Source organism: Lithobates pipiens, unplaced genomic scaffold (genome assembly GCF_037356315.1).
Source record: "Lithobates pipiens isolate NorthernLeopardFrog02 unplaced genomic scaffold, aLitPip1_a1.2 Scaffold_22, whole genome shotgun sequence".
In the NCBI taxonomy this organism is placed as follows: Eukaryota; Metazoa; Chordata; class Amphibia; order Anura; family Ranidae; genus Lithobates; species Lithobates pipiens.
This window is the reverse complement of record NW_027507784.1, coordinates 277,632,460-277,651,500: the sequence shown is the minus strand read 5'-3', so window position 1 is coordinate 277,651,500 and position 19,041 is coordinate 277,632,460. Positions and strand designations below refer to the sequence as shown.

General features: G+C 42.1%; 1 protein-coding gene across 1 annotated transcript in view; it reads right to left on the bottom strand.

Moving 5' to 3' along the window:
* The window catches only part of LOC143924671 (cytochrome P450 2W1-like), a 74,142-nt gene that overhangs the window by 8,191 nt on the left and 46,910 nt on the right, over nucleotides 1-19,041 (bottom strand). The window lies entirely within an intron of this gene.

Below are 19,041 nucleotides of genomic sequence, written 5' to 3'. Positions count from 1 at the left end.
GACAGCCCTCTGCGACGGCGGTAACATTTCCGCCATTTTGTGTTTGTACCGGGGGTCTAAGTACGTTGCCACCCAGTACTGGTCCTTGACCCTCATGCTTTTTATACGGGGGTCCCTATTAAAACACTGGAGCATGAAGGCCCCCATTTGCACTAAAGTGGAAGCGGTGTGGTGGCCTGGCTCCTGCTCATCATCCAGGATAATGTCGTCCTCTTCATTCTCCTCTCCCCATCCTCGCACAACAGGGATCCCAGAAAGGTTTAAAGCATGCTCTTCTTGCTCCTGCTCATCCGCCCCGGCACCATCCTCCTCTGACTCCTCATCAGACTCCTGTTGTTGACTTGTCTCAGATAGAGTAGCCCCCCCTGGGAATTCATCCAGCATTGCGACTTCCTCATCTTCCCGCTCCTGCTCCTCCACAGCCTGATCAATGACACGACGCAATGCACGCTCCAGAAAGAAGGCATAAGGTACCATGTCACTGATGGCGCCATGGCTGCGACTGACCAGTTTGGTGATCTCCTCAAATGGCCGCAGAAGTCTGCATGTGTCGCGCATGAGCAGCCACTGGCGCGGTGAAAAAAAACCCAGCTCCCCAGAACCGTTTCTTTCGCAGAGTTCATACAGGTAGACGTTAACTGCACGTTTCTGCTGGAGCAGCCTATCAAGCATATAGAAGGTTGAGTTCCATCGCGTCGGGCAATCGCAAATAAGACGTCTGACCGGCAGATGGTGTCGCCGCTGAATGTCAGCAAGGCGAGCCATGGCCGTGTAAGATCTTCTGAAATGGGCCGAGATTTTCCTTGCCTGCCGCAAGATGTCCTGGACCCCAGGGTATTTGACAAGGAATCGCTGCACGACCAAGTTTAAGACGTGTGCCATGCACGGCACGTGCGTGATTTTGCCCTGTTTCAATGCGCTAAGCAGATTGGCACCGTTGTCACACACCACTTTACCAACTGTCAAATTGAGCGGTGTTAGCCACTCATCTGCCTGTGAACGCAAAGCTGAAAGGAGTGCCGGGCCAGTGTGGCTCTTTGCTTCCAGGCACAACAGACGCAGCACGGCATGGCAACGTCTCACCTGGCATGTGGAATAGGTTCTGGGGAGCTTGGGCGGTGCAGTGGAAGAGACGCTAGCAGCGGAAAAGGAGGAGGCAGCTGAGGAGGAGAGGGAGGAGGATGGAGTAGGAGGAGGAGAAGAAGAGTCAGGCCTGCATGCAATCCGTGGCGGTAAAACCAAATCTACACGGGTGCCACGGGTTACATGCTTGACGGCCGTCAGAAGGTTCACCCAGTGGGCAGTAAAACTGATATACCTTCCCTGCCCGTGTTTGCTAGACCACGTGTCTGTGGTCAGATGTATCTTGGCACCGACACTGTGTGCCAGAGATACATTCACTTGCCGCTGAACATGGCCATATAGCTCTGGGATGCCCTTCTCTGAGAAATACTTCCTTCCTGGGACCTTCCATTGTGGTGTTCCAATGGCCACAAATTTGCGAAAGGCCTCCGAGTCCACCAGTTTATATGGCAGTAGTTGGCGGGCTATGAGTTCTGACAAGCCAGCCGCCAACCGTTGGGCAAGAGGGTTATCCGGCGTCATCATTTTTTTACGCTCAAACATTAGGCCCACGGAAGCCTGCCTTTTTGCAGAAAAATGTGAGCTTGGCGTGATGGAAGGTGGAGTGGAGGACAATTGTGAGGAGAGAGGAGAAGGAGAAGTAGAAGACGAGGCTGGACGGTGAGAGCCTGCAGTGTGGCTTTGTGTGTTCCGTTGCTCCCACTGGGCTCGGTGATGGCTGCTCATGTGCCTTCTTAAGGCGGTCGTCCCTAGGTGAGTATTGGGCTTACCGCGACTAACGCGTTGACTGCAAAGATTGCAGATGGCAACGCTATTGTCAGCAGCGGACACGTTAAAAAAAGCCCACACTGCGGAGCCATGTGCCGGTGTCCTGGGAGCGCCAGATGTGACCGTACATGGTCGATGACTCGCTCCTGATACATTTGCAGTCTGCTTTGTCCCTGCTGTGCAATGTAAGTCATTGCTGCTTCTCCTCCCTATCTGCTGGTCCATATCTCCCTCTGAACTCCCCTCCTCTTCCTCTCTTGTGGGCACCCACGTGACATCACTAGACACGTCATCATCAACGTCACCTTCCCCACCGCTATAAGTAGAGTAGGCAGCAACACCGGGGACCAACCTCCTCCTTGGGCTGATCTGGGTACTGGCGTCAGACTGCTGAGTAGCGCTTGTTGCTACCTCCTCTTCCTGATCCAATACCAAGAGTGGCTGCGCATCAGAAATGTCCTCTTGATATGGATCGGAAAATAATTCCAGTGACTCAAGCGGAAGGTATGTGGTGGTGGTGGTGGTGGTCGTGTTGTTGGTGGTAGTGTCTTTGGGGGTGCACATAGCAGAGAGTGAAGAAGAGGGTGCAGATCGAGAGGATGAGGAGGGTGCAGAAGAGTAAGGCTGAGCGAGCCACTCAACCAAGTCTGGTGCATCCTTTAAAGTAATTGAACGCACCTTCTGCAACTTCCCACTTTGGCTCAAGCCTGTTGCTCCTGCCCTACCCCTACCACCCCTGCGGAAGGGCCTGCCTCTTCCTCTGCATGTCATTTTTTAAATGACCCTGTGACAAAACTCTTAGTCCCTATACCGCTGAAGGACTGCTGCAGTATAGGTGAGCGGTCAGCAGTGGTGCACGTCAACCCTATCTATTGTGGACCTATAGCGGTCCTTACAGAACAGCAGACTGTACCGCACTCAAGCCTATGTACCGTAGCACCCTATACCAAGTTACCAGTCCTTATAAGAACTTTTGTGGACCAAGCAGGTTGTGTATTAGTGTTTAGCAGACTGTACGTCAGTCCCTATACCGCTGAAGGACTGCTGCAGTATAGGGCAGCGGTCAGCAGTGGTGCACGTCAACCCTATCTATTGTGGACCGATAGCGGTCCTTACAGAACAGCAGACTGTACCGCACTCAAGCCTATGTACCGTAGCACCCTATACCAAGTTACCAGTCCTTATAAGAACTTTTGTGGACCAAGCAGGTTGTGTATTAGTGTTTAGCAGACTGTACGTCAGTCCCTATACCGCTGAAGGACTGCTGCAGTATAGGGCAGCGGTCAGCAGTGGTGCACGTCAACCCTATCTATTGTGGACCGATAGCGGTCCTTACAGAACAGCAGACTGTACCGCACTCAAGCCTATGTACCGTAGCACCCTATACCAAGTTACCAGTCCTTATAAGAACTTTTGTGGACCAAGCAGGTTGTGTGTTAGTGATTAGCAGACTGTACGTCAGTCCCTATACCAATGAAGGACTGCTGCAGTATAGGGCAGCGGTCAGCAGTAGTGCACGGCAACCCTATGTATTGTGGACCGATAGCGGTCCTTACAGAACAGCAGACTGTAACGCACTCAGGCCTATGTACCGTAGCACCCTATACCAAGTTACCAGTCCTTATAAGAACTTTTGTGGAACAAGCAGGTTGTGTGTTAGTGATTAGCAGACTGTACGTCAGTCCCTATACCGCTGAAGGACTGCTGCAGTATAGGTGAGCGGTCAGCAGTGGTGCACGTCAACCCTATCTATTGTGGACCGATAGCGGTCCTTACAGAACAGCAGACTGTACCGCACTCAAGCCTATGTACCGTAGCACCCTATACCAAGTTACCAGTCCTTATAAGAACTTTTGTGGACCAAGCAGGTTGTGTGTTAGTGATTAGCAGACTGTACGTCAGTCCCTATACCAATGAAGGACTGCTGCAGTATAGGGCAGCGGTCAGCAGTAGTGCACGGCAACCCTATGTATTGTGGACCGATAGCGGTCCTTACAGAACAGCAGACTGTAACGCACTCAGGCCTATGTACCGTAGCACCCTATACCAAGTTACCAGTCCTTATAAGAACTTTTGTGGACCAAGCAGGTTGTGTGTTAGTGATTAGCAGACTGTACGTCAGTCCCTATACCAATGAAGGACTGCTGCAGTATAGGGCAGCGGTCAGCAGTAGTGCACGGCAACCCTATGTATTGTGGACCGATAGCGGTCCTTACAGAACAGCAGACTGTAACGCACTCAGGCCTATGTACCGTAGCACCCTATACCAAGTTACCAGTCCTTATAAGAACTTTTGTGGACCAAGCAGGTTGTGTGTTAGTGATTAGCAGACTGTACGTCAGTCCCTATACCAATGAAGGACTGCTGCAGTATAGGGCAGCGGTCAGCAGTAGTGCACGGCAACCCTATGTATTGTGGACCGATAGCGGTCCTTACAGAACAGCAGACTGTAACGCACTCAGGCCTATGTACCGTAGCACCCTATACCAAGTTACCAGTCCTTATAAGAACTTTTGTGGACCAAGCAGGTTGTGTGTTAGTGATTAGCAGACTGTACGTCAGTCCCTATACCGATGAAGGACTGCTGCAGTATAGGGCAGCGGTCAGCAGTAGTGCACGGCAACCCTATGTATTGTGGACCGATAGCGGTCCTTACAGAACAGCAGACTGTAACGCACTCAGGCCTATGTACCGTAGCACCCTATACCAAGTTACCAGTCCTTATAAGAACTTTTGTGGACCAAGCAGGTTGTGTGTTAGTGATTAGCAGACTGTACGTCAGTCCCTATACCAATGAAGGACTGCTGCAGTATAGGGCAGCGGTCAGCAGTAGTGCACGGCAACCCTATGTATTGTGGACCGATAGCGGTCCTTACAGAACAGCAGACTGTAACGCACTCAGGCCTATGTACCGTAGCACCCTATACCAAGTTACCAGTCCTTATAAGAACTTTTGTGGACCAAGCAGGTTGTGTGTTAGTGATTAGCAGACTGTACGTCAGTCCCTATACCAATGAAGGACTGCTGCAGTATAGGGCAGCGGTCAGCAGTAGTGCACGGCAACCCTATGTATTGTGGACCGATAGCGGTCCTTACAGAACAGCAGACTGTAACGCACTCAGGCCTATGTACCGTAGCACCCTATACCAAGTTACCAGTCCTTATAAGAACTTTTGTGGAACAAGCAGGTTGTGTGTTAGTGATTAGCAGACTGTACGTCAGTCCCTATACCGCTGAAGGACTGCTGCAGTATAGGTGAGCGGTCAGCAGTGGTGCACGTCAACCCTATCTATTGTGGACCGATAGCGGTCCTTACAGAACAGCAGACTGTACCGCACTCAAGCCTATGTACCGTAGCACCCTATACCAAGTTACCAGTCCTTATAAGAACTTTTGTGGACCAAGCAGGTTGTGTATTAGTGTTTAGCAGACTGTACGTCAGTCCCTATACCGCTGAAGGACTGCTGCAGTATAGGGCAGCGGTCAGCAGTAGTGCACGGCAACCCTATGTATTGTGGACCGATAGCGGTCCTTACAGAACAGCAGACTGTAACGCACTCAGGCCTATGTACCGTAGCACCCTATACCAAGTTACCAGTCCTTATAAGAACTTTTGTGGACCAAGCAGGTTGTGTGTTAGTGATTAGCAGACTGTACGTCAGTCCCTATACCAATGAAGGACTGCTGCAGTATAGGGCAGCGGTCAGCAGTAGTGCACGGCAACCCTATGTATTGTGGACCGATAGCGGTCCTTACAGAACAGCAGACTGTAACGCACTCAGGCCTATGTACCGTAGCACCCTATACCAAGTTACCAGTCCTTATAAGAACTTTTGTGGAACAAGCAGGTTGTGTGTTAGTGATTAGCAGACTGTACGTCAGTCCCTATACCGCTGAAGGACTGCTGCAGTATAGGTGAGCGGTCAGCAGTGGTGCACGTCAACCCTATCTATTGTGGACCGATAGCGGTCCTTACAGAACAGCAGACTGTACCGCACTCAAGCCTATGTACCGTAGCACCCTATACCAAGTTACCAGTCCTTATAAGAACTTTTGTGGACCAAGCAGGTTGTGTATTAGTGTTTAGCAGACTGTACGTCAGTCCCTATACCAATGAAGGACTGCTGCAGTATAGGGCAGCGGTCAGCAGTAGTGCACGGCAACCCTATGTATTGTGGACCGATAGCGGTCCTTACAGAACAGCAGACTGTACTGCACTCAGGCCTATGTACCGTAGCACCCTATACCAAGTTACCAGTCCTTATAAGAACTTTTGTGGACCAAGCAGGTTGTGTGTTAGTGATTAGCAGACTGTACGTCAGTCCCTATACCAATGAAGGACTGCTGCAGTATAGGGCAGCGGTCAGCAGTAGTGCACGGCAACCCTATGTATTGTGGACCGATAGCGGTCCTTACAGAACAGCAGACTGTACTGCACTCAGGCCTATGTACCGTAGCACCCTATACCAAGTTACCAGTCCTTATAAGAACTTTTGTGGACCAAGCAGGTTGTGTATTAGTGTTTAGCAGACTGTGCGTCAGTCCCTATACCGCTGAAGGACTGCTGCAGTATAGGGCAGCGGTCAGCAGTAGTGCACGGCAACCCTATGTATTGTGGACCGATAGCGGTCCTTACAGAACAGCAGACTGTACCGCACCCAAGCCTATGTACCGTAGCACCCTAGACAGACCAAGTTACCAGTCCTGATAAAGAGCTTTGTGGAACAAGTGAGTTGTGAATGATTAGCAGACTGCAGCAGAAGGGCAGCAGTCAAGTATAATATTCTTTCTATATTTGGAAGAAAGAATATTATACGTGTACAAGCCTATTACCGTACCACTGATACCAGTCCTGAAAAGAACCTTTGTGGAACTAATAGTAACAGCAAGTCTTTAAAATTATCCTCACTGCCTGACACACTGCTTCCTGCCTGTCCCTATACAAATTGGCAAAAAAGAGTAGGCTGGAACGATTAGCTGGAACAGCTCTTTTGTGGACCTGATAGTAACAGCTAATGATGATGATGATGATGATGATGAAGAAAGACTAATCTGGCTGAGCTGTCCCTAAAATAGCAGCATACAGCGCTCTGTCCCTTTATCTAAACTGACAAAAGAAACTCAGGCTGCTGACCTAACACCTATACCAGTCCTGAAAAGAACTTTTGTGTACCAAATAGCTAGCGTTTTCTCTGTCCCTACTCCACACAGGATCCTTTCCCTACAGTGACAGAAGAAAGAATGTAAAATGGCCACCGGATCGGGTGTATTTATAGGTTAGGGGGAATGTCCAAGTGTCCATGAGCTGTCATGTCTCAATTGGTTGTCCTGTAACACATGATAAACGTGTCACGAAAGGTTAAAGTTCTTGTATACATTAAACACGTAAGTCCGCCGGGGCGAACGACGGAAAAAGGCGTTCGAACCCGCGGACGGCGAAAGTCGGAAATTCGCCGCGAAACGACCGCCGGGCGAACCGTTCGGCCATCACTATTTGACAAGGCCTTTACAGTTATTAAAAAGGAATGAAAGTTACAGACTGTCTTAACAATTGTTTGTTCCTGTGTTTAATATCAGGTTAACAGTGTTGTTGCTGTAATTTTGTACGCTGTTCTTCTTTTTGCAGGGCTTGTTCTGGCTCTAATAAATCCCCTTGCATTGTTACTGATGTGTCAGTGTTGGGTACAGTTCAGAGTGGGTCATCACTGGGGATGAAAGAAGGGTCCATCTATCCAGCCCCCTGAGTGATGACCATGTCTTTAAGTGCAAGCCAAGTCACAAAATGTACCCAGTCACTACTGCTGGGTGATGTGAAATGCAGAATGGCTAGTTAGGACTAAGTGTAGTTATGGACATCGCCAGAATTGCATGGACAGAGGATCAGATCTGTCAACTAGTTTCAGCCTTAGCACCTGGCCGGCTGAGTGCCTGTCCTAGACACAAAGGTAGATTGTGATACCTCCCACACATATGCACTTTTAGAGTGCAAAAAATAAATACCATCCTGTTTTCAAGGTCTGAACCTGCATCTTTCAAGTTGAGGTACAGATGTAGTTACTGCAGCCTCCACACCCATCCCCAGGGTACCCACCACCTCCCTTTGCACAGAGTGAAGTTGAGCATAACACACCTAGGCTCGGTATGCAGGGTTTGCCCAAACATATCAGAAGTTCAGATGCCAAATCGGAACTCCATTGAAGCCTTTCTCCATTTTTAAGGATAGAGACTGGCATAAAAGTGCATGGGGGCTGGGCACTGCCCCAGGGGATATGTTCCCTTTCCAATAGTGCCTGTTTAAGTAGAAGGCATCTACAATTTTTTTGCTTTTCTAGACTCAGATGCACATGTGACTTTGCTATAATGGGACTTTCATGACAATCACGCAGGGTAAATGCCTCTATGCCCCACTGGACTGGAAGAACCAACTCCAGGTTTAGATCTTTCGAATGGTGAAAGTTATTCTCCAAAAAAAAAATAATACAGTTGAGATGGAACCCAATGCTGCAAATCAGGTCTTGTGGACTCTAAAGAGGGCACAAGATTTAGATCCCATAATGTTGAAACTTTAGATGAGAAATTAGAGTGAACCACTGAGTTATTCAAGACAATTCGATAGACACTGCTAACATCTAAGTTTTAGAAATCTAGTACTCAACACAGGTGCTGGAAAACAATGCAACCTATCTCAAAAGGCCTGCTTCAGTTACAGAAATAAGCTCTGAAAGACAGAAAAATGACATTCATGGAAAATGCCCACTACCAAGCCCAATGCCTAAAAGTCATGTGCTCTCAAAATCTGACAAAGGAAGGATGCCAGGCAGTACTGGATCTGATACCTGCAAAGCAGGTGAAGCAGTTAACTGGGTATCCAACCCAGTCAGCTTGCTACAACGAGAAGAAGGGTTGAGCCTTCAAGTAGAGCCTCTCCTGATCTCCCAAAGAGACAATTGAAAACACCTTCCTCAGCATCAGGCTCAGTCAACTGGATCTGTGACCACAACTGCTTCTAAAAGACTGGTGGTGCCTGTTTAAGTTGAAGGCATATACAATAAGGATTTCTCAGCTCAGATGCACATGTGACTCTGTTATAATGGGTCTTTCATGACAATCACACAGGGTAAATGCCTCTATGTCCCACTGGACTGGAAGAACCAACTCCAGGTTTAGATCTTAGAATGGTGAAAGTTATTCTCCAAGAAAAACGTCGATGTGAAGTGCAGGAGACAAGCACTGGGAGAGAGATCTTAATTAATCACTTTTGGGAGATCTAAAAGACCTGATAGAACAACAGACAGAATTAAATAGAATTGGAATAATGAGAGAATTCAGAAGCCCCCATGCTTATACCATATTGGTGGTCTAGTAGAAGAATTACTTCATCAGAATGTGCAACGGTTACTGCACTCTAAATCGAAAAACCTCCCCAGACCACCCCAGAAATAGAGGACGCACCCCCACCAGGGTTCAAATGGTTCACCATTCTTGATCTGAGGAGTGGACACTACCAGAGCTCCGTGCTTCCTTAGGACAGAGAGAAGACCTTCTTCATATGCCCATATGCTTCATATGAAATATTTTGAGAAATTCAAAACTGAAGCTCCAGAGTTTGTGCCTCAGCTTTGAGGAGAAGAAATGCAGGAAGCTATATCTGTTGACTCTGCAGAAGAGGTAAAAGTACATTCCCACAACCACTGGAGTCCTTCACCCAGGAAACACTTAGCCTAGAGCACAGTCAAGCAGCAGATTCATCCTGCTGAGAGACTTAATTGTAGCTTAAATGGGAACAGCTCTGAAGAGGTCATCACCATAGTGAGCAGACTCCCTAATGCGTAAGTACATCCAATCACCGTAACGGTAGATGATAGCTGCAGCCCAATTCCTGACACACCATGGTGGGACGTTCCTTTGCCCACACCATTTGTCAGTGCTTGTTTTATAGTTATATGTCAATGTTAATTATGTTTATTAAGTTACTGTTAAAACTATAGCTTCTTTGGGGGGAACAAAGAGTTTTGGTTGGGAGAGTGTCCAGTGCAACTGGGACAAGTTGGGAAGGGGCGGAGCTGCTGGTGGAGATGGCTGCTGCTCCGTAGAGTGGACCTAATGCTATTGCCGCTGATGCTGCTCTAATGCTGCTCTAATGCCGACCTTACTACTCTAACTCGTTTTGGCCTGAACTATAAGGCTGGATGGATTAACAGTGAAAGGCTAGTCTATGCCTGGAAAACTTTAAGCTTTAAACTTTACGTTGCCTTACCTGCTTGTGCTGCGAACCTGCGGTGGTTGCCTGTGTTCCCTCCCAACCTGCCATTGAAACCCCAGTGAGGGTGAAATAACTGAAACCCGAGTCCGCGTGAAGCGCCGAGGAACGAGACACAGCCGAATCGAGGAAGTGGAGGAGATCCGGCGAAGGGGGTCGGTGCGCGGGCGGAAGCTGGCGGCCGATACTGAAAGCCGTTTGATCATCCACGCGGCGGCGGTCCCGGAGGTTCCCGGCGGAGACCAGGTAAAATCTCGGGGGGAGCGGCGGGGAAGCCCATGATAGGAACCAACGCTCTGAAAACCTCGGGGGACTCTAGGGCTGAGACGGGAAGCCAGAGGATCCCAAAGGTAAAGGGGAGGAAACAGCACGGGAGAATGAAAGACAAGATAAGGACAGCAAGCTGAATGTAAAAAAAAAAAAAAAAGAAGTTTTTGATGTTAAAGGTTAAAAGACTGCACATATGTCATAAAGAAAGGAGAAAGAATCCTGGAATAGAGCTAAGAGAAGAAAAAAAAAGGGAAGTGTGCAATAAAATTAAAAGTTGGCTGGTCAGCTTGTTGGGTTAACAAGGGGAATTTGACTGATTAACTAATGTAAAAACCCAAATGGTTAAACCCCATAAAAACAGAGGGTTTATTTAAACTGGGTCGGAATGTTATGGACTGTCTGTATAAATGTGGAATACATCTCAGTAATAGTATTGAAAATATAATAAATACGGATTAACCATTAAAAATCATTGCTGATAAATCTGCAATCTCTTAAAGGGCCAATTACAGCGTAATAGAAAAAAGGCTGAAAACCCCCATAGGAAAACATAATAATAAGGATTACTGCTGATAAGCCTTGCAATCTTTTAAAGAGATATTTCCGGTCTAATAGAAAAGGGCCGAAAGTATCACAGGAAAGTTAAAGGGCAAACTATGGCACCAAAGAGGGGTAGTAAAACACCCCAAAATCAAAAAGATAAAAAGGACAAAAAAGCAGAAAGAAGTAAAGGCACCACAGGGGCCCAAGCCAATCAAACTACTGATATTAAGGAGTTTTTTCAGCAAATGCACCCACAGACAGAGATAAAGGGTCAGTCTCAATCGCCTCAGCAAACATCACATATAAGGCACACGCTACAAACATCACAGGAACTATTGGAAATGACGGAAACAGAAACATCAGCGTCTCTGGGGGCACTAGGAGAGGATACAACGAATCATCCTAGGAACAGCTCACCAATAGAGATAATGGGATCATTAACAGAACAAAGGGAAGGTGATAATGAAAATTGGGATATAAGGACATATATTCGTTCCCTCCCTACTAGGACAGACATGGACCAATATATACATAGATTGGAGGACACCTATAAGGCTGAAATACAAGAAATTAAAACATCTACCCAAAGAACACAGGAGATAATAGGCAAACTGGATATAAGAATGACAAAAATGGAGCAAGAAATGTCCCGACTAAAAGAGAAATTACATGAACAGGGAAAAGATCTAATACAAGCTAGAAATGCTTTAGATGAACAGGAAAATAATAGTCGAAGAAATAATATAAGAATTAGAGGTTTGGATGAAAATGTGAACTCAAGGGACTTGATATCAGTTTTACAGGGGATCTTCCAAAGGTTGGACATGGACTTGTCCATAGACGATCTGCTGATCGATCGGGCATACAGAATAGCTGGAGTGAGGAGGGCAAAAGCTGGTGAAACTAGAGACGTTATCTGTAAACTGCACTATGCACGAATAAAAGATAAAATAATGACTGCAATAAGACATAAGGAGAATATAGAATATGACGGAAAACAACTGACATTTTTTCAGGATCTAACCAAATATACTCTGGACAAAAGAAGAGCATTAAAACCACTGGTGGAGCAACTTAGAAAAAGGAACTTGCAATACAGATGGAAATTCCCATTTCAACTGCAAGTTTATTATGAAGATTCGTCAGTAGTTTACAGGAACCTAGAAGACTTACCGGAATTTGTAAAGGATCTTGGTCTTTCACCAGTAGACTTACCAGAATGGCCAAAATCTTATAGAAAAATAGTAAAACAGTAAAAAGCTTATAGGGAATTATGGAGGTGGATGGGGGGAGGGGGAATTTATTTATTGATGGGGGGCCAGTTGGAGATTTATGGTTAAAATTTTTTTTTTTTTTTTTTTAACTAGGGGTTAAAAGGTATGGGAAGTTTTTGATATAATGGAATATGACAAAAAAAATTTATTTTTTATTTTATTTTTTTTTTTTTCACAAATAGGGGGAAAAGGAAGGAGGAGTTTTTTTTTTTCTTTTTTTTTTTTCTTTTTTTTTTTTTTTTTTTCTTTTTTTTTTGATTTAATGAAATACGGCAAGTTTATTTACTTACGGAAAAAAGGGAAAAATTTTTTTTTTTTTTTTTTTTTTTTTTTTTTCTCTTTATTCATAATGGGGGATAAGAGGGAGGAGGTGGTTTGTGATATAATGAAATTTATTTATTTATTTATTTATTTTTTTTTTCTCTTCTCACAATTAGGGGTAAAAGGGAGGTTTTTGGTAATAAATGAAATATGACAAATTTATTTATGTAGGGGAATACACAGATAAAAATAGAAATGGAATTGATTAATAGAAAAATTATAAAATGTATTTATTTATTTATTTATTTATTTATTTATTTTTTTTCACAACAAGGGGTAAGGGGAAGAGGAGGTTTTTGATATAATGGAATATGGTAAAAAATAATTTAAAATTTATTAAATTAATTAATTTTTTTTTTTTTTTTTCTTTTTTTTTTTCCCTTTCTTCACAATTAAGGGGCAAAAGGGAGATGGAGGTTTTTTGTAATAAATGAAATATGACAAATTTATTTATTTATATAAGGGAATACACAGATAAAAATTGAAATGGAATTGATTAATAGAAAAATTATAAAGTTTTTTTTTTTTTTTTTTTTTTTTTTTTCTTCTTTTTTCACAATAAGGGGTAAGGGGAAGAGGAGGTTTTTGATATAAGGGAATATGGTAAAAATTATTTAAAATTTATTTAATTAATTAATTAATTTATTTAATTTTTATTTTTATTTTTAATTTTTTTTTTTTTTTTTTTTTTTTTTTTCCTTTTCTTCACAATTAAGGGGTAAAAGGGAGATGGAGGTTTTTTTTTGTAATAAATGAAATATGACAAATTTATTTATTCATATAGGGGAATACACAGATAAAAATTTAAATGGAATTGATTAATAGAAAAATTATAATTTTTTTTTTTTTTTTTTTTATATATATGGAATGTTTTTTTTTTTTTTTTTTTTTTCCTCCCCCTTCCCCCATCCTTGTGCCATTTATTCTCAGATTAAGCCTTGGCCTCCCTCCTTCGTCTAAAACTTTTTTGCGAGGATCAAGGGTAAGAGGGAGGAAGCTTAAGGACATAAACTAAGGGATAAGTGGAATGGCAATAGAAGCCAGAAGCATTGAGTTAGATATGAATAAACAGGTGGCTTAGGAGACAGGGGTACTGACGGGCGGCTAATCTGCATCAGCGGTCCTGATATTTCCCCTTCTAATAGGGATCTTACTTGTTAAGTAAGTTAGACTTTTTTAAGTCGGTAGTTATAGGGTAGTGAATGAGAAGGAGTGAGTGGGGGGGAGTGAGTGGAGAAGGGACAAGGGGGGGGGGGTAAGGAGAAAATTAGGGATAAGGGGGGGTTAGGACTAAGTGTAGGGGAATAAAAGAATAGCCCCCTTATAATTTTTTTTTTTTTTTTTTTTTTTTCTCTCTCTTTCCTCTCTCTATTTTTCCAAAGTAGCTGGGACCCCCATAGGGAACAGTATATCTCAATAAATTAAAATGGAGGGGTTGAAAATGTGTTCTTTCAATGCAAGAGGCCTCAACTCTCCCTCAAAAAGAAACCAAATTTTAGACTTTTTCCATAAACAAAAGGTAAAAATAATCCTATTACAAGAAACGCATTTTCGTTCCGACCACATTCCGAAATTAATTAATAAAAATTATATTAATTGGATTCATGACACATTTACATATTCCAAATCAAGAGGGGTATCAATAGCTTTTCATAAAGATCTGTTACATCAAATAGTTCAGGAACATAAGGGAAAAGATGGTAGGTCAATAGTTGTAAAGGTAAAAATACTTGAGAGGATGGTTACAATTATTAATCTTTATCTACCAAACTATGAACAGGTTAAGACAGGGATAAAAATCCTAAGGAACGCACTGGATAGTGCAGAAGGAATAATAATAATAGGAGGTGATTTGAATTTTATAATGGATATGAAAAGGGACACTACCAATATCAAATCTCAAAGGGAAAATAAACATCTAAAAGAATTTAAAGAATTATTAGATAAACATCAAATGGTTGATATATGGAGGGTACAACATCAAAAAGAAAAGAACTACACATATTACTCAAATGTTCATGACTCTTATCATAGGTTAGATTACTTTTTCCTGAACCAAAAGGGGCTATTGTTGAAACCAACAACAAATATAGGAGGGTTTTTATGGTCAGATCACGCACCCATATATTTAGAGTTAGCAATAACGGAATTTGTAAAAACAAGAGGAAGGTGGAGTTTGAATGACAACCTGCTTAAAGATAAAAAATGTTTTGAGGATATCCAGCGAGAGATAAGGGAATTTCAGTTAAATCACGATAAAGATGATACCTCACCCCCCATACAGTGGGAAGCTTTAAAATGCGTATTAAGAGGACTGTTCATCAAGCACGGAAGTAGAGTAAAAAGGGAAAAAGAGCAAAGGAAAACTCAATTGCTGTTGGAAATTGGGAGACTGGAAGATAAGCACAAACAGAAAATGAAGCCAGAGGATTATATACTCTTAAAAGATAAAAGAATTGAGCTACAGGCCGTGCTTGATGAGGAGTCTCTCCGGATAAGGGATAGGAATAAAACACATTGGTATCAATATGGAAATAAACCGGGGAAACTACTAGCAAAAACATTGAGAGACCAACAACCTACAACATCTATAGTAAAGATCTTAAAAACAAACGGGGAAATAACACACGATCCAGCTGAAATTATGAAAACATTTCAAAACTATTATGATAAACTATATAATATAGAAATACAGCAGGAAAATAAAAAGGAGGAAAGGGGGGAAGAGATTCGAAAATATGTTAACGAGACAGCCTTGCCCAGATTCTCTAGAGAAGCAATTGAGGAAATGGAAGAAAAAATCTCAAGGGAAGAGATACAACAGGCAATAGCCGAAATGGCCCTGGGAAAGAGCCCAGGACCAGACGGCTATACAGCAAGGTTTTATAAAGTATTTCAAAATCTAATTATACCCTTACTTGAAAAAACATATAACTCAATAACTAAAACGCAAACCTTTGCACCACAGAGTACAGAAGCTCACATTATACTTATTCCGAAACCAGAAAAAGATCATACATTAAGTAAAAACTTTCGCCCCATTTCATTAACAAATATCGATATTAGACTTTATTCAAAAATTATATCTAATAGATTAACCCCAAGAATGCCGGAACATATAAAGCTAGATCAAACAGGGTTTATAAAAGGGCGAGAAACCAGGGATAATATAATAAAGACATGTACGCTTATGGAATATGCTCAGAGAGCCGCCATCCCAGCCTGTTTATTAACTATAGATGCTGAGAAGGCTTTTGATAGGGTGGGATGGCAGTTCTTAGAAGAGGCATTATTACAGATAGGACTGGGCCCTAGGATGTTAGGCAGAATTATGGCACTATATGCCAACTCAAGAGCCAAAATAAGAATAAACGGGATGCTTTCAGAGTTTATAAAGGTATCAAATGGGACCCGTCAAGGATGCCCCCTATCTCCTTTATTATATATAATAGTAATGGAACATCTAATTAATGCAATAAGGGAAAATAAAGATATACAAGGGATTAAAATTAGAGATAAGGAGTATAAATTGGCAGTATACGCTGATGATTTATTACTTTATATAACAAATCCTATTATAACAATCCCTAATATAATAAAAGAACTTGATAAATTTGGGGAATTAAGTAACTTTAAGGTAAATTACGAAAAATCTGAAATGATGAATATTACTCTAGAAGATAAAATGCAATCACTTTTACAAAAAGATTTTCCGTTTAAATGGCAGAAAGAGATGATTAAATATTTGGGCATCATGATTCCGAAGGATCTGAAGCAGATACAAGAACTCAATCATAATGTGATTATACGTAAAGTAATAAAACAATTGCAAAAATATGAAAGAATAACACAATCATGGTTAGGGAGAATAAATATAGTAAAAATGGAATTATTACCAAAGGTCTTATATGTATTCCAAACGCTACCCATTGCTTTATCTAAGAGGATAATGATGGATTTAAGGAAGGCTATAAATAGTTTTATATGGACAAAAAAAACCTCCCGAATAAAAAGAGAAACATTAACTAGAACAAAAGAAAATGGAGGTTTGGCTTTACCTGATTTTTTAAAATATATGCAAGCGGCATCATTGATTAGAATTATAAATTGGCAACATGACAGTAAAAATAAACAATGGGTAATGCTGGAAGAGGATATTGCAGGTATACAGTTAAAATTCCTGCCATGGATAAGACCTGAACTAAGGGAGAAAAAAAGGAACTACCAATTTTTGTGAGAGCTACTTTAAAAATATGGGATGCGGTGCTCAAAAAAGGAAAGCTATCCTCCAGGACTGGACCCTTGTCCCCATTGATATCTAACCCAGAATTTAAGCCAGCAATGGAAAGTGTTAGCTATTTGAAATGGAATAAGATGGAGAATATAAGACTGATCCAGATCCTGGTGGATGGTAATATGCCTAGTTTAAGCGATCTTGGATTAGAAATAAAAAAACACTGGTTGCAATATCACCAACTAGAAACATTTATTGAAACCAATATAAATTTAATAAATAGACCATTAACTAAATTTGAGCAGATAATATTAAAGGAGCAGAACCATAAAAATAAACTATCTAAAATATACGAATCACTGTTACCCACAGGAGATATTAGAGACTTAATAGGAATAAAAAAGTGGGAAGAAGAGTTAGGAGAGATAATTGTAGAAGAAGAATGGAAAAAAATATTAGGAATAATACACAAAACCACAACGGCATTAAAACATCAAGAACGAAACTATAAAGTAACAATGAGATGGTATTGGAGTCCAGTGGCACTAAAAATAATTAATAAAGGTAACACAGATAAATGCTGGAGATGTGGGATAGAAAAAGGGACAATGGAGCATATTTGGTATAGTTGTAAGAAAGTAAAAAATTTCTGGTTAAGGATTTTTGAGATATATCAAAAAGTGACTGGAAAAAGACTGACTCCAGACGTGAAGATAGCATTATTTTCTCTTACGTCAGATACAGTACACAATATGAAACAGGGGATAATACAACATATGACAACAGCAGCTAGAACAATAATAGCACGTAAATGGAAAGAAACTATGAGTCCAACAATAGGAGAATGGATATGTGAAATGAACGAAATATGCTTTATGGAAAAACAAATAAGAGTAGAAGGATATATAAATAATCAACTACCAATTGTATGGAAACAATGGGAAGAGTTTAGGTCCTCTAGTGGAATGAGGGAATACTTATAATGTGGGGTGGGGGAGGGGGAGGGGAGAGAGAGGATAGGAGGGGGGAAATGGGATATTAGAGGGAGGGGGGATAGATAGGGAGGGGGGGAAGGAGGGAAAGATGTTAAGAAGAGAGGGGGGGGGGGTTTCCTTTTTTTTTTTTTTTTTTTTTTTTTTTTTACTATTATTTTTGAGTGTATGGGGATATGTTAGTAAATGTATTATATATTGAGAGAGTTTTTTATGTATGATGTAGTAAATGTACCAGAATGTATTATGGATAATTTTGAAAAAGAATAATAAAGAGAAAATTTGAAACAGTGCAACTGGGACCCAGTCTTTACATTTTGTTTGTTCCTGTGTTTAATATCAGGTTAACCCTTTTGCTTTAACTGTTTATATTTAAATTTTGCAAGGCTTATTCTGGTTCTAATACAACCCTTTTCATTGTTACTCAGGCTGGGTTCACACTATTGCGAATTGGATGCAGTTTTCCTGCATTCAATTCGCATGTCAGGAGACTGTGACCAGCGTGTTATGGACCCGGTTCACACCTCTCCAAGGTGGCTCCAGTGCGAATTGCACAGGAGTCCTGTGCTTCTTCTGGTTTGTTTCAGGTCCAAATTCAGCCAAAAATTAGGGCAGAAATTAGACCTGAAACGGTGAATGGAAATGCATCAGACCCCTGCTGTCAGCAGTTCCATGCTGCTGTGTGAACCCAGCCTAAAGTGTTGGGCTCTCTTTAAGGTAAGTAATCACTGGGAACAGAAGAAGGACCTATCTATGCAGCAGCTCTCTATGGATCTAGAGCTGCAATAAGTACCCCATGGACTTGTCACCTCCTGGGGTTTATGTACCAGATGTTAAGAAGCAGACAAAAGGGTCTTTGAAATCTATACCTATCTTGCGAAAACATATGGTTTAGTATGATGTAAAGACTGACATGAGCGGCTAATGTAAAAAATGTTGTTTCTATAGTTTATATATTTATACTATGCCTTTAATATTTACATATTTTTTAATTACAAGCACAACGCAGCAACTTCACAGAGTTTTGATTATCTCTTTCATTTAGCTTTTCATTCATTGAGTGTGGGCTGCCAGCACTAAATGTTGTTTACATGTTGAGTTTCCAGAATTAGGATAATTTAGTAATTGTTAAACTCAATGCTCATTTTTGGCCTGTAACATGTAGTCTAGTGCTTCAGTTTCTGTAGCTGAGTTAGACAGGCAGAGGGACAATACATCAGCTAGTAAAAAAAAAACAGGGGCTGTGGGCTTGGATTCTGTGAGTAAATATGAGTTGAAGGAGTGTTCTTTATGCCG